Below are 16660 nucleotides of genomic sequence, written 5' to 3' on the forward strand. Positions count from 1 at the left end.
CGGATCTTCACTAGGTGTGAGGTTATTGATGGGAAAAACCTCACTCTAAAAAGGCCATGAAATGCAGAGAATGATAGGATGCGACATAATTATGTACAATTCAAATGTAATCGAGATACATACAGAGACATCCACAGTCGCAGTAATTGGTAAGACCATAATTTCCCTAGTTTTGCTAAGCTGCTTAAACAGTCCAGTGTTTGTTGGCCTTTTAAGGCTCTAAACCTATCAGCCCATTATTTCTGCAGATTCTAGCGCATAGGGATACCACAGTGTTTATTTTTTCTTAATGCTTGAATTAAGCAATATCATCTCATTGCCTTCAAAGGGACAAAAGGCTGCAATCCTAAACATGCTGACCTGGAACTAAATCCCATTGACCTCAGTGGGACTTACTTCAAGTGAACAGGCATGGGATTGTGCTTCAGTGCAGTCTGCTTTAACAGTTTTATGTGGATCAGGCTATTATCATCTGGAAGATTTTATATGTCTTCAGAAAATTATGTTTACTAGGTTTACGATAATGTAACCAGGTCAGATGAATATTTAATGTATATCCTGAAAATTGTAAAGGAGGCAAAAAAGTAATGCTTTAGATGCTGAGATAACCATATTTATTTCCCCTAGATTAGCGTGTCAGTTTTTAAAGGGGACATTAGATTCAATAATCATTTTTTACATAGATTCTTAACACAGTCCACAAAGACAAGCTTTGCTGACTTTAAAAACAGAGTAGATAAATGATAGTGTGATAATGAGTTAGATGCTAAAAAGCAGATTCATAGCTGCTGCCCTTCTTAATAATGTGTTATAAAACACTGGCTACTACATCTCCTGACTTTTAGTTGAGAAGGAGTCTTGAGGAAATATTTTTTTCTCTCTTTGGGATATGCCACCAGAAAACACAGCTCCTTATTAAGGTTGCTTCAACGCCAATTTGAATTAGTCTGGAGTTGCCATTAGTCAGTTACTCAGTTTAAATGGATGTTGTTGGCAATGGTTGGATTTCAGCATTTCCCCCTGTTGTCCTCCCACCTTTTCCAGAATTGAGTTTTTTTTTTAAAGACATAAAATACAACTGAAGTTCCAGGTGGTTCACTATGGACTTCAAAGCATTATTAAGGTTTCTCGGAGCTACTGCCCTTTTATCCCCCCCCACCTTCCATCTTCTTCCAGTTTAAATAATTACCTCTTGTTTTCTCTGGCCAGGCAGTCACAGAATTCATGAATGAATTATTAAGTATCAATGCTTTAAGTTCTTCAGGGTGGGGAACTTGGATACAGGAAGTAACTAATTAAGATGTAAAGTCATTAAAAATGCATGACCTAAAATACTTAGGTCAAGAAGTAGAACTTCTATAAATCTTTCCTATGTGGTAGGATTTTATGCCTAATATAGTGCTATATTAAGATATCTAGAGTTTGTCACCTTGAAATCAAAAGCTGTGCTACCACTTTATACCTGGCCAACACAAGTTTGGGAGGTACTTCAATAGTGTCACTGTCAGCAGGGAATAAGTCAGCAAACCCTATAGACAGTATCTTTGGAGCTTGCCACTTTGGACCTGGGCAGCATGGGCAAAGGTTTTGGAGTGTGCGCACCTCTGCCATGTGTGACTGGCCTTTTCTACCAACGGAGGGGACCCACACAGCCTCTTATGATTTTGGGGAACCAGGTTTGTTTTAAACTGTAAACCTTCCCCTCAGTTATCAGATGTTCTTAAGGTAGCAAGTAGGGTTACCAGGTCACCCTTTATCACCGGTGGGAGGTTTTTTGGGGTGGAGCCTGAGGAGGGCAGGGTTTGGGGAGGGGAGGGACTTCAATGCCATAGAGTAGGGCTGTCGATTCGGTTCGGCCCAAACTGAAAATCAACCGAATTTTCCTCGATTCGGCACTTTTCTGTTCGGACGGATCTGAACTCCAAAATGGGAGAAATCCGGGAGGCCGAACTCTTCATGTTCGGCAAGTTCGGCAAGTAAATTCGGTGAATTCGGTGGTTCGGCGGAGACGCATGCGCAGGAGCTGATCCGCCCGTTGGCAATCTGCTTTCTCCCGCGGCCAATGGTAGCCCAGCAGATTCTTTTCATGGCCAATCAGAGCATTGATTTGAAGTTTTGAACTGGCCAAGAGAAAGTTTAAAACGCCCGCCCATCCCTCCCTTCCCCACTGTCTTCCATTTTGGTGGCGAGAGATCCAGCCAGCAGAATTGGTGCGGTTGAGAGATCCACCCGAGTTCATCAGTTGGAGCTGGTTTGAGGGTGTTCTGTGGTGTTTGTGTTGTGCGGGTGGTTGCTTTGCTTGGGGTTCCACGGTCCGGCCTAGCCTCCCCCCCCAGGTTGGCTTGAGAAGGCCGAGCGGTCTCCGTGCAGAGGTGCGAGGAGGACCCTCTCGCCGCCGGGACTCCCGTGTTCCCATCCCACCCCCCACCCCCCGGTGCTTGGGTGCCACTTGAGTTCATCCAGCGCTTTTGGCTTTTGGTTGTCTTGTGGTCTTTGAGTTGTGCGGGTGGTTGCTTTGCTTGGGGTTCCACGGTCCTGGCTAGCCCTCCCCCCCAGGTTGGCTTGAGAAGGGCGAAGGGGGCCTAGTCCCTGTTACTGCCTTTGCCACCCTTGCCTGGCGGTCCTTTCAATAAGGGTCACAAGAAGCAATGATGAAAGTTTTGAACGTCCAGCTCTAACCCCCCCCCCCCCCGCAGCCGCGGGAGGCCAAGAGTGATTGTTTAAAATTTAAATGGCAATATTCGGTCGAATATTTTGCCGAACTTTAATTTAACGGATCAGAATCGGAGGAGTTCGGACTTCGGCGTGTACCGAATCCAGACGGGCCGAATTCGGCCGAATCCGAACTATACCGAATTTTTTTATTTTCAACAGCCCCACCATAGAGTCCAATTGCCAAAGCGGCAATTTTCGCCAGGGGAACTGATCTTTATCGGCTGGAGATCAGTTGTAATAGCAAAAGATCTCCAGCTACTACCTGGAGGCTGGCAACCTTAGTAGCAAATGGAAAAGGCTTTGGGTTTGCTGCTATGAAGTAATTTTAGTGGTGAACAAGTAGACCATGGAGATCACTGAGGCAGGAGTTGTATTTAAATCACAAAGAAGATTTATTTATTTATTTACAGGTTGATTTCAAAGAACAGATCTGCAGCACAGGTCTCTAGGTAGTCAAATGTAGTCAAACCTGGCCGAGGCACACACATTTAGGCTAGTTATGGCTTCAGAGTGTGGTTTGAATTTTATTTAATGCTTTCAGGTACAAACTGAATTCAATGCAGGTATTTTACTGAATAGCCACTAGCCCAGATCCTCTCTCACACACAGGATTCCATCCATACCAGCCTGCCCCTTTCCAAGACTAAATGGTAAAAGTCTGCTCATTACCAGGCACCAGCCTAACAATCGGCCACTCTATTTTCTCCCGGAGGTAGAGTTAAACCATTCTGCAATGCTACCAGGCAGAGCTAACCTTCTGTCTGCTCTTTTTCTGAGGCAGACCCTAAAACAATCACTGCAGTCTCCAAGAGACAGATCTGGGCTCCTCCTGTGTTTCTCTCCATCATTCCATTCCCACTCTGAAAGGTGACTGGATGCTGGAGCCACACTCCCATAGGCTCAGCTGAGTGTCTGTTTTCACCTTCAGGGAGCAAGACAGCCTCCTGTCCATCACACTTCTTTTTAACAGTGTCACCACTAGCAGGGGAAAGGGCAGGAAGCTCCAGAGGCTGACCCAGGCAGTATGGCTGCTACCACCCCGTCTGAGTTGCTGCCTTGGAAATGAGCAGCATGGGATTAAATTTTGCTTTGTTTCCCTACCTGAACTGTAGTGTGAACATGGCACAATGGTGATATGGATTAGCCTTATATCCCACTGATCCTCCCCCCACCAATTCATTGTATCTTCTGCTTCAAATTGTGAGCTGAAGCACAAACCAAAGGCTTTTCCCCATGTGCAGGAAGACTCATATACCTGATCTAAGGTTCAGATTAGATCTTAGATAAGGTTATGAAACTGTTTTTTTATGGTTTCTTCTGTTTTGAATTCCAATAAATCTATTCCATTCCAGATAGAAACAATCATATGCTTTGGAAAGAACTGTGGGGGGGGGGCTTGCAAGAAATGTATTCTCCTCACCCTTTGAGCATGAAAAAGCAACACTGATTTATATTCAAAATAATGTGCAACCTTAGATACATTCCATGTAGGTTGGAAACCCCCCGCCCCAACTTCAACTGCATATTTTAAGGGAACAATCATTTGTAAAATACGTGCAAAACACTTGTCTGATGTGTATGAATTTAAATTCTTCTGGATATACAAATGTAAACTGGCAAAGGTTGTTGAATTGTGAAACCAATTTGGACAGGTGACATGGCAGCTCTAACATGATGTGTGTTTATTATTAATATTTGTCTTTTAGTAAATTATTCTGGACATGCACAATGAGATGTCCCAGTGATGTGTCAGCGAAGTGCTTCTGCTTATTCAAGTTATGCACAGACAGCTAGGTGAAATATGATGTTTGGGGCTTCATGTTATTTAATGCAATGCTAAAGGCATATTCATTTCCTGTATCTGTTGAGATTCTCTCTCGCAAATTAGTCCTGGATAGAAAGTTAACCCTGGTGGACTTCTAAGAATTTTCCCTAATGGAGGATGATGTCTTACTTTAATGCACTGATCATTGATTGCCAAGCCTGCTGTTTTAGATTAGGACCCAGAAAAAGAAGAAGAGAAAGAAATGGTAATTAAATTATGACTGGAGGCAGTGTAAAAGTGGGGGAGGTAAAGTAGTCAGCTATGCTCCCTACCTGTCAAAAGTAAAAGAGTGCTGTTTCAAGCTCACAATAAGAGTGGTATAAATTGTTCCAAAGGTTTTACCTTGTATTTTCTTGGTGCACAGAGGAACAGGGTTAAGGAAATATAGACTAGGGATGATTTCAAATTTCTAACCCTTGCTGTTTCAGTTTTAAAGTCCCTGTTCTGATTTTGCTTCCTACTTCTGTGAATCAGATAAGTGATTATCTTCATGCACTTATTTTGTTTCTTTACATCAAATTTTTCATGTAAAATATATGCTTTAAAACGATGTCAGTAAAGCATAATTATGCATTATACATCTCATTCTAAGCATGGCCCAAAAATGCAGATTAAAAATCTGTGTAATTGGGCCATATGTGGATATGGGGGACTCAAACCTGAAAACCCTTCAGGTTTTCAGAAAAATCTTAATTTTTTAAAAAGAAGGTGATAAACATTTTTAAAATGTCAAACTCATATAAGTTTACCTCATGACATTTCAGTAGCCTGTTTGGAAATTTGAGTTGTGGAGGAGAGAGAAATGGGCAGGCAGAGAAGACAGGGGGGGGGGGGGACAAAACCAAAATGGAAGGAGGAAGGAAAAATGAATAAAAGGGGGAAATGAAGGTTGGACAGAAGGAAGCAGAGAAAGTAACAAAGCTGTAAGGGGCAGGGAAAGCAAATGCTGAAGAGAAAGTGGTAGAGGAGAAATTAACAAAAGTAGGTAGAAAGGAGCAAGATAGGAAAAGGAAGATGCTGCAGGGACTGCAAAGGGGAGAAAAGGAGGGAACACAAAAATAGCATAGGGAGGAGGACCACCAGGGATGGATAAGAAGAAAAACAGTTGGTTTTTATATGCCGACTTTCTCTACCACTTAAGGAAGAATCAAACCGGATTACAATCACCTTCCCTTCCCCTCCCCACAACAGACACCCTCTGAGGTAGGTGGGGCTGAGAGAGCTCTAAGTTAGTTGTGACTAGCCCAAGGTCACCCAGCTGGCTTCCTGTGTAAGAGTGGGGAAACCAGCCCAGTTCACCAGATTAGCCTCCACCGCTCATGTGGAGGAATGGGGAATCAAACCCAGTTCTCCAGATTAGAGTCCACTGCTCCAAAGCACCACTCTTAACCACTACACAATGCTGGCTCTCCATAAGACCTTCCCTGTGAGTCCTCATGGATCCTTTGCTTGTATGTGTATATTGAAAGGATGCACACTGTACATATAAATATCATGTAAACTGCATATAAAAACCATAGGCAATATATACACAATATAAGCAAGCCTATGAAGAGAAGTAGTAAAAAAGAGTAATAAAATCAATGATAAAAATGCAAATGGATACTAATGCTACCCATACCCATTTTTCCCTAATGCTACCTACACATCTTCACATGATGTGTTACACATCTTCATGATAGTGTTATGATTTGCTGTAATGAAAACTCTTACTCTCCCCATTAGCGCCATTGGTTCTATTAAAATAATTTACATTAATGAAGGGGGTGTTTACAGGGAAAGGGCATGCTCTATTCTTCCCTTGATCTGCTAGAACAGATGGCACTCTTATTAGCATAGCAATCCATTCAATTTTTCATTGGGAAGCCCAAGAGTTCCACCTGTGCTTCTGCCTGTCATTGTGCCCCCTCTCCATTCAGGGCAGTGACCTTCCGCAGCCCCCATGAAGAAGAAGAGTTGCTTTTTATACCCTGATTTTCTCTACCTTTAAGGAGTCTCAAACCGGCTTAGAATAGCCTTCCCTTCCTCTCCCCACAACAGACACCTTGTGAGATAGGTGGGGTGAGAGAGTTCAGAGAGAACTGTGACTAGCCCAAGGTCATCCAGCAGGCTTCATGTGTAGGAGTGGGGAAACAAACCTGGTTCACCAGATTAGAGTCTGCTGCTCATGTGAAGGAGTGGGGAATCAGACCTGATTCTCCAGATTAGAGTCCAATGCTCTTAACCACTACACCAGTGATGGCGAACCTTTTAGAGACCGAGTGCCCAAACTGCAACCCCAAACCCACTTATTTATCGCAAAGTGCCAACACAGCTAGAGGTCCACATGGAGCTAGAGGTTGCCAGGTCCCTCTTTGCCACCTGTGGGAGGTTTTTGGGGTGGAGCCTGAGGATGGTGGGGTTTGGGGAGGGACTTCAATGCCATAGAGTCCAATTGCCAAAGCGGCCATTTTCTCCAGGTGAACTGAAATAGCAGATCTCCTGCTACTACCTGGAGGTTGGCAACCCTGCATGGGCGGCCAAGCGGGGGAAGGAAAGCAGCTGGAGCATAGCCCCCACCCCTTCAGTTTGGTTCTTTTTCCAACTGTTATCTTCATATGAATTAAAAAAGACTGTTACGCAGGGGGGCTGATGGTGGGGACAGCCGTCTGCATGTGCTCAGAGGCACCTTCGGTTGCATGAACGAGCAGAGTGGAAACCCGAGCTAAGCGAAGGGCTTGGCTCCAGCACAAATGGCAGGCAGGCCCCTGTTCGGCCCTCACCGCCAACCCCCTGCGCTGCAGTCACCAACCAGCCTGCCGCAGACGGCTGCTCAGGCGTCCCACTCCCGGTCCAGCTCCATCCCGGCTCCGCCTCTTCCAGTCCTCAGCAGAAGGCTCGTAGTTGTCTTCCCTTCTGGAGCGCGCAGCTGGCGACTGCGGAGAAGGCACTGGGAAGGAGCCTGGCGCTTCAGGCACCGCTGGTCCCCAGCCTCCTCAGCCGGGGGAACGAACTCAGGCTAACTCTGTGCTGGGGCGATGGCTCGCGTGCCCACAGAGAGGGCTCTGAGTGCCACCTCTGGCACGTGTGCCATAGGTTTGCCACCACTGCACTACACCATGCTGGCTACACCACTGGACTCTGGAGACCTTTTCCTGCCAAAGACCAAATTTGGCCATCCACTTTCACCCCCCTGCTCTTTCCTAAATCCTCTCTTCCTCCTCGGTACACAGCTGTCTCTTGTCTTCTTTTCTGTCCTTCTTCTCTGCTCCTCTTCTGCTTCCACCTCTGCCTACATTCCCTATCTTGCCTCCGTTTCTTCCTTCTCCTGCTACTGTCACTTTTGCCTCTCTGACGTTTAAATATCTGGCTTCATTGGCCAGCCTCTACAGGCTCGCCTGCTCTGTCCCTGATAACCCTGATAGCCACTGGATGACTTGGGGTCTTCCTCTGGTTCCATCTGTTTGTGCAGCTGACTCAACCCTAGCTGCCTCAAGTCCAGCCTGCTGACACCCAGGTGGTTGCTTCTATAGTTCTCCCCTATGGCCCTGCCTCACCCTTTGCCCTACTGCAGTTGCTGGCTTCACTCCTGAACCCATTGGCTCTGGTTTCCTGCCTCGTTGCCTGTGTTCTGATCCCCCACTTACATCTGAGCTCTAGCTAATTGTCTCCCCATCCAGATGAGCGGTTGGTTCATATTTAAATGAACACAATTTTTTAAAATTCACTGTGTCATATTACAGAGGGTAGTCATGTTTAAAAATAAAAAGGAGTCTTGCAAAACATTAAAGGCTAATAGATGTATTATGGAAGACTGGGGCACTAACAGCCCATTCCTGACCTCAAAGGGAAAAAGTCCTTTGGAGGCCCAAAAGGAGCTGAACTGGTGTAAGTGGGATGGCCACCGTCATCCCACTGACGCTCTCCAGGTGGGCTCAGATGCTGGCGGGGGGACCTGGACGCCTGTCTCCCAGTGCTGCCATGGCAGCGCTGCCCAGGGATGCTTGATTGGCATCCCACTAGCAGAAAGCCCCACGCCGGTGTCTCAGGGGGCCTTCCTGGGGCATGCCAGGAGGTGGAGTCTTCCTGTCTTCTTTCAGCCGATGGGGAGAACAGTGCTGCTGTGCCAGCTTTTTTGCTAGTGCAGCCTTGCTGTTCTCAATGGGGCAAAATGCCCCATTTAAAAAATATAAAGCCTCCCAAAGGCTTTTTAAAGCCTTTCGGTGGCCAGGAAACAGCTTTGGAGGTGCAGCGGAGGCGCCTCTGCCACTCCGTCCCCAGCTGCTGATGGGGCCGGAATGGGCTGTAATTGTACCATAATAAGGCTGCTTTTTTTAATAAAAAAATTACTACTTAATGTGCAATTGTAATAAACACACACACACACACACACACACACACATATATATATATATATATATATATATATATATATATATATATATATATATATATATATATATATATATATATATATATATATATATGTATAAGGTAACAATTCAAAATTAAAGCATTGGAGCCAAGTCCAAAATTTTGTGGACCACTAGAAAAGTAAGTTAAATGGGTCCCATCAACTCTGAAGTCCACCACTAAGGACAAGCTTTTGCAGCTGGTGCTGACACTTGCCAGCAAGTGGAACTCATTTCTCATAATTTATGACTTAAAGAGATGTCTTCATCATGGGCCAAAAACCATGGCCCAAGATAAAGGACATGCTTGTGCCCGCCTGGTACAGTGGCAAAATGTACATCATCTGCACTGGTAGGACCACCCTGAAACTACTGAGAGAGGGGAAGCTACTCACTCTCATTTATCTTATGCCAATGGCAGCACGATTCTCAGGAAGTTCCTGCTAATTGTGCAACTAACTTCCATCTTGCCAAGTTAATTGTGAATTCTTTCATGTGATTCTACTTCTTGCAGGTTGTGTTTTTAAAGAAACAACCCTCAAAAGCCACTCAGTTCCTTCATTCTAAATTCTCTGAATTGCAGAGGGATTTAGTTCTTACAATCGCATTGGCTGGGAGCTTAGAAGCTAAATTCAATATAACTTGGTGAAAATTAACTGTGCTACACTGATTTATCATCATCAGTGTCTATTAGTCAACTTTCTAACCCTAGACCTGACAAATAAAGTATTCCAGTAAAGGCAGCTTTTTAAAAAATTCCAGTTAAATTACATCGCGCTTTTAAAACTCAATTATCATGAAATCGATTCTAAAGTTTGCTCCTACCAGGTTGAAGAAATCATGTATTCCCTCTCTAGTGAATGCTAGATTTTTATGCTGTTTGGTGATTGATGACAGTAGCTATAGCACTGTACATAAACCAGGGGGAAAGGCTCTTGAGGTCAACTAATGTAATCTAAAAACAGTGGGAATCTGTAGTGAAATGAGTAGACTGGGAAGCAGCTATATTTTTTTCTAAGTCTACAATTAGGCTAATGAGACATATGGAGCTCTGCAAGGTTTAAGAACTATAAAAAGAAACCTGGCATGAGAAATGTCGGCAAAAAAATTGTGGTGTTTCCAGCCTCTGTGGTTAAACAGACAGCAGAGAAGCTTCAAAGTGTGCGGAAAGATGTTTGATCGGGAAAGGAGCATTTAAGACCCAGGATGTGGAGTCCAATTATCCACTGTTTTTTGCCATGTACTGTTTCATACAAAACATCTGCAAGATGCTTGCGATGCAATTTATTCTCATACTTGTTGGAAACAACACTACAAAATGCAATTGGCTAATATAGACATGATGGATTGACTTGGCCTCTCTGCATAAGAGTTAGGCTCTCATAACAACATCACTTTTTTTTTTCTAGCCAGTACAACCTCTTTGCTGTATTTTATTATGTTTATGAAGGTGAATCCCACCTCTGGCATACATTTGCATGTATCTTCTGTTGCAGTGTAATATTTGCTATGGAGGGAAATTCTAGCAGTAACTTTGCTATCTTGGATTGAACATCTTTTGCCAGTAGCTTACTGTTCTCAGGTTTAGTTTTCCTCCTTGGCACTGAAATCTTACTGAAAAGTTTCAGTAGATAATGGGATATGACTCAGCCTCCCTAGATTACCTATAGCATTATCCTAAGCATATATAGCATTATACTCCCCCCAACCCCCCTACACACACATTTGCTATTTATTGGAAAGTTTGGTTCCTTGAGGGCAGCTGTTTATCACAAGCCCTGTATAATTTCCCCCATTCTATGCAGAAGAAAAGCATTTTAAAAGAGCTTAATGGGATGTATGTGGTTGGCTGTAGATGCTTATTGTAATTAAGTTGTAAGCTAATCCTAACTGAGCTCAGGCTCACAGTGGCACTGTCAGCCCTGAGGGCCTTTGTAAGTGGCATCTACCACCTGTGCCTTGACTTGTCACTATTTGTGTTGAATGATGCCTGCACACTAATGTTACCTGCTGTCCTGTATTCATGACCATCCCTACGATGTTCTACCAGCTTCTCCAGCATGAGATAGGTAGAGTCTCACCTTATGCTGATCTTTCACATCAGGGTGTTCTGTCCTGCCTCGTTCCCCTGCAGCAACTGACTGCCCCTCATGCTGTGATTGAAGTACCCTGTGACCTTCCTAACTACCTTGATCAGATCATATAGGCGACCCCTTCTTTCCAGACCTGGAATATCTCACCCTGCCAAGTGAAGGATGCTGACAAGGTAATAGATACTCACAAACTTCCCATTGATCACCACCTTGGTCATGCTGCTACTATCATCTGTCACCCCTGCCTGCTGACATCACCTGCTGCTGTTCTCCCACATAGCCACTCATCTACAATGTGGCCTAGAAGATGCTGGTAGAGGTATGAGTCACATTGTAAGCCAGGAAAGGAAACAGGATTTGCAACCTTTTCTGAACATTGCTGTTAATTTTTCAAATTGAATTCATTATTCTAATAATAAAGAACAGGATGGTTCCAGTTCATTTCAATAGTTAATGTCTACACCCCCTCATGTGAACACCCACACCCACACACACACACATATAAAGCCATGCAGGAACGTTTGCATCAGTGTGCATTCAACAAATAATGTTCATGTCCCAGTGATACCATTCCACTAATCTGTTATCATGAGACTAGAAGGTATCTAATACACATTAATAAAACATTTAATTACTGTAAGATCATAAAATGGGATGTAGATGCAATAAACCAAATGGTCTAGGGCTGGCCCTGAAGCAGAATCTTCTCAGTAGTTCCTCTGACATTGTGGAATGCCCTTCTCCAAAGAGATATATCTTACAAGCTGCTTGCATTCTTTCAGGGACTAGTAGACTTTTGAGAATAAACCCTCGACTTGTTGGAAGGGATTTACTAGGAGGACTAGGATTGGACTGGATTTGTTCTTTCATTTCCTTGGTTTATTTGCTGTACCTCTGTGAGAGGCCCCCACAGCAACCCCAGCAGGGAGCCCCACAAGTAGCAAGAAGCCCATGCAATCAGAGGCTCATGGTCCAGAAACCGGCAGCACCAGAAATGACTGCAAGCTGGCATCCTACCCACGTGCCAGAGCTCTTTAAAAGCCAGCAACTGCCAGCATAAAGGGTGATGGCATGAGAGAGAGAGCAACATGAAAGCTGACTCATGACTGGTGCCCATGCCAACAAGTGATCTTCATCCTCAACTTTCCTCACTGCATAGATTAATAGGCCAGAAGAGCAACCAACAACTTTTCCCATTTTCATGACCAGAGGCTAGAGACCAGCTCCAGAAACTTGGCCACTCCTTCTCTTCCTCCCTAAAGCAATGGAGGAGCCTAGACAGAAAAGCAGGCACACCAGCTGCTAGCCAAACAACTATGGCTGATGGTAAGCCAATGACCAGTCCTCCCATACTACCAAGAAGGAGCTCTAAACCCTTGCTAATGTACAAACTATAATTCCCATCTAGTAAGGTACACCATTTCTCAGAGCTGCCAGAGCAGTCCCATACATTTAAAAAAATGGTATATATAGTTCACATCTCTTGAGAAAAAATGTCTTATATTTTCTCCTGCTATCATTGAATCTCCTTCAAAAATATGACAGGAAACTGCAAAGATGAGCCTGAGTTTCAATGGAGTTTCAAAATAAGCTGTCTGCATGGATTCTGCAACACCATCTCTCCTTCACTGTTTGTTTTCAGTTTCCTCGGCTCTTATGCACTCTGGTTGAATGTGATTGTGAATGGCTGATGTGAAAATCATCTTCTCGACAGATGACTGGTGTTATTGCAGCACCACAGTGGATTATACAAAGTGCACCTTAAGTCCATAATGAACATGTTAAATGACATGAGTACCATTTAGGATTTTTCTCTAATCTTGTTTGAGAATTTACCTGAGGAATATCCAGACAGTCGTGGATTTATATTTCCTGAACTCAAGTCAACTGGACTACAGCATGGATTTCTGGAGCTCAGCCCCACTTTATCATAGTGCATTCTGGGTCAGGAGACTGGGTTCATTCCTCATATTTTGATAGGTGATGGGTGGTGGGGAGTGGGTAAGTGGATCCAAAAAACTGCATACTTATTCACTTAGGCCAGTGATGGCGAACCTTTTAGAGACCGAGTTCCCAAACTGCAACCCAAAACCCACTTATTTATCGCCAAGTGCCAATACAGCGATTTAACCTGAATACTGAGGTTTTAGTCTAGAAAAAACAACTCATACATTCACATATTTTGATTGATATTCCCTTCTTGGGGAATTTGCATAAATAAGAGGCTTAAAGCTGGGCTGGCTAAGGGCAAGGAAGACTCCTCTATGATCATAGAATCATAGAGTTGGAAATTTCTTCTAGAAATTAGGCTTGGGGGAAGCTAGGTAGACAGACAGAGATACATCCTGGCATGACAGGAGGGTCAAAGATATGGCCCACGTCTGAGAACAAAGCCACTGTAGTACCAGCCACATGGGACACCTGAAGCTTCATGGATCTTTGTCTATCAAGGTCAGTACTGTCTACTCACTGCAAAGCAGGTGTTCTACCTTTGAACCATGTCCCCCACCCCCAGCTCCTCAAGTACTTCTGAATTCCATAGATTTCAAGGGGAGAAAAGTATTTTCTTCTATTTAGCTCTCAGACTGAAACCAAGAGGACTAAAGGCCAAACCACACATTAGGTTGAAGATCCATTACTAGATCTCCACATGGTTTTTTCACCCTAAAATGCAGCCATAGGGACAGACCACACTGGGCTGGGAGGATATTAACTTTCTTCATTTTCCCAATTAAAAATGTCCTCCCCAACTGGGTGGCTATTATTCCTGGTAGACAAATCTTTTTCTGTCTTCTTTCCTTGCTAGGAGATAATTGTACCTGGTGTGGAGGGGAGGGTTCAGCTGAGAAGTTAGTACCTTGTTGTCTCTGTAAAGGGCCTTTTTAAAACAGCTGCATTTTGGGACCAAGTTCAGAATTAGATATATAGGTGAGTCAGCACAGCGCTTAACATTCTGTAAGGGAAAAAAAAACAATGTTGATGTTTGAAAAGGCAGTTGGAATGGGGTGAAGAGAGTCAGTTAAATGGTAAGGGATGATGAGAAGCTGACAGAGAAAGCAGGGATAAAAATAAAAAAGGCAGAGCAATCAATGTGGTAATACCTACATAGGAAAGCAGAATGGAAGAAACTGAAGACAGGCGGAGCCCCCAAACTGAAGATGGGTGGGGGCCCTGACAAACAGCTGAGATCCCAGTCCAAACTGAAGACAGGCGGGGCCCGACAAACTGCTGAGCTGCCCCGCAGCTCAGCTGAGAGGAGGAGGCGTGGCAAGGTGCTTGGCCACAGCCTCCCCGTCCAAACTGAAGACAGGCAGGGCCCGACAAACAGCTGAGCTGTGGCGGCAGCTCAGCTGAGAGAGAAAGAGGGGCTTGCCCCGGTGCAAGGAGAAGGAGGGCGCTAGCGCAGGCTTGGGGAGCATGGGCTTGGGGAGAAGGAGCACTGCACCACGGCAACATGGCACAACCCTAGGCAGACGCGAGGGCTCCGCGTGTGCCCACAGAGAGGGCTCAGCGTGCCGCTTGCAGCACGCGTGCCATAGGTTCACCAACACAGATTTAGGCCATTTATGCCTAAGGAAGGAGTTCGCCCATGCGTGCAGGGTGCCCGGATCAATCCCCTGCCGGGAGACTTCTGGACCCTGGCAGCACAGCGGCGGCGGCTCCTTTCCCCGCAGGGTAGAAGGCACCGCCTGGCCCCAGCGGGTAGAGCAGCAGCGGCAGAGGCTGCACCTTCTCCCCACCCCAGCCGGCATTTGAAGCTCACCTCCAAGCAGCATGCTGCCTGCATCCCCGCTGTCAGAGGCAAAGCAGCATCGGCATCGACCCCTTCCAGCCACCCAGCAAAAGGTTCCCAGGTGGAGGTTTGTGGCAGCTGGAAGTGCGTGGACCTGCGCTGGAAGGGGCCACTGCCGCTGCTTCACCTCTGACAGCGGGGATCCAGGCAGCAGGCTGCTCGGAGGTGAGCTTCAAATGCCAGTTGGGGGGGCGGAGGGCATGGGGAGAGGGGGAGAGAGAGGCATGGGTGGGGTGGGGGGAGGAAAAGATGCCACCACCTCTGCTTTCCTTGCCGGGGCCCGGCAGTGCCTTTTACCCGGCGGGGAAAGCAGCCGAATTTGTTTGCCTTTGGATTATGTCCCCGCGCGTTCAATTCTTTGAATGTGGGGACATAAAACGTGAGATTGGCCAGGGACAAACAAATTTAATTATGGCCATGAGTTAATGACCTCAGTGTCTGTCCCAGGCTAAAAAAAATAATGTATGAATGTATAGAAGAATAAGCCTTACTGGGGAAGAATCAGCTTGGCTTCTACCAACCTCATCAAAATTTTTGAATTCTTTGAGGGTATCAACAGACATGTACATAGGAATGATCCAATACTGATTATCACTGCAATTATAAGCAGAGTTGTACCCTTCCAAGTGCTTCAATGTGTAAATCGGCTTAGGTCTGCACTGTATGTGGTTTAATTTACAAAATATTTTCATGCTGCCAAGTAAACTTAGAAATAATGGGATAATAGGACATATAAGTAACTGGTTGAAGAACAGGAAGCAGAGCTTTGGAATAATTTTCCATAATGGTGGGAACAGGCAGGGGAATTGCCCAAACATCTGTCCTGGAACCAGTGCTATTTGACATTCATAGATGACCTGAGTCAGGCATCTGGGGTGAGCAATGAGGCAGCCTTGGACATTAACAAGACCTCCATGGATAGAGAAAAATGTGGCGTGGATAATCCCAAAAATCCCACTCCCATGGAAGGGACGGGGTGCAGCAAATGTACCATTTAGAAGTAACCTTAAATGGTTTTAAAAGGAAACTAGAAAGACTTATGGTGGATCAATAGCCATGATAACTGTGAGTTATCATAGCAACAACAGAAGGTTTCATGCCCTGTTCATGTGATTTCCCAGAAGCATTTGGTTGACCACAGTATTAAATCATATGCCAATTTAGATGAACTTTTAGTTAGATCTAGCAGGGCTCTTATGTTATTATTCAAATAACTGACAACAAGGAAAGGGTGCTGCATGCAATGATGAGAACATTTCATCAGCTGACAATTTCTTGCTTCTAATGCAACTATTTAAAATAGCAGAACTATAGCAGTGAAAATGTTGACAAGTGTTCATTTCGTTTCTCATCTGATTGCTATTCACTTTCAGTGTTTTATCATGAACGAGAATAGAGGTAAGTTGTTTGAATATGAATTTTAGCATGATAGAAATAATGATGGTTGGCAGTCCTTGCGGTCCATCTGGTTGGCTATGGTTGGAAACTAGATGATGGACCTTTGGTCTGATCAGAACATTTGTGATGTTCTTATATAAATTAGGGCTCTGATTTCAGCTCTGGCAGTGTGTAGTAAGACTGTCAAACTGTGAGGCTTATCTCACCAACAATTTACAGCATATTATCATTGTGCTTGGTGTGTGTGTTTTGGATGCGTATTCTTCATTTCCGATCGCACCATGCCTGTTAAGACTGCTCCCAAGACGGCATATCGCAAGGAGGAGCGTGGGGAAGCACCGTGTCTTGTCTACGTCGCTCATGCTTCCCCGCCTCCCCTCCCCTTTTCTTTTCATGCATGCACAATATCATTGATCTGAAGGAGCACTGTACGCCATTAAGAATT

This window comes from Euleptes europaea, chromosome 6 (genome assembly GCF_029931775.1).
Source record: "Euleptes europaea isolate rEulEur1 chromosome 6, rEulEur1.hap1, whole genome shotgun sequence".
NCBI lineage: Eukaryota > Metazoa > Chordata > Lepidosauria > Squamata > Sphaerodactylidae > Euleptes > Euleptes europaea.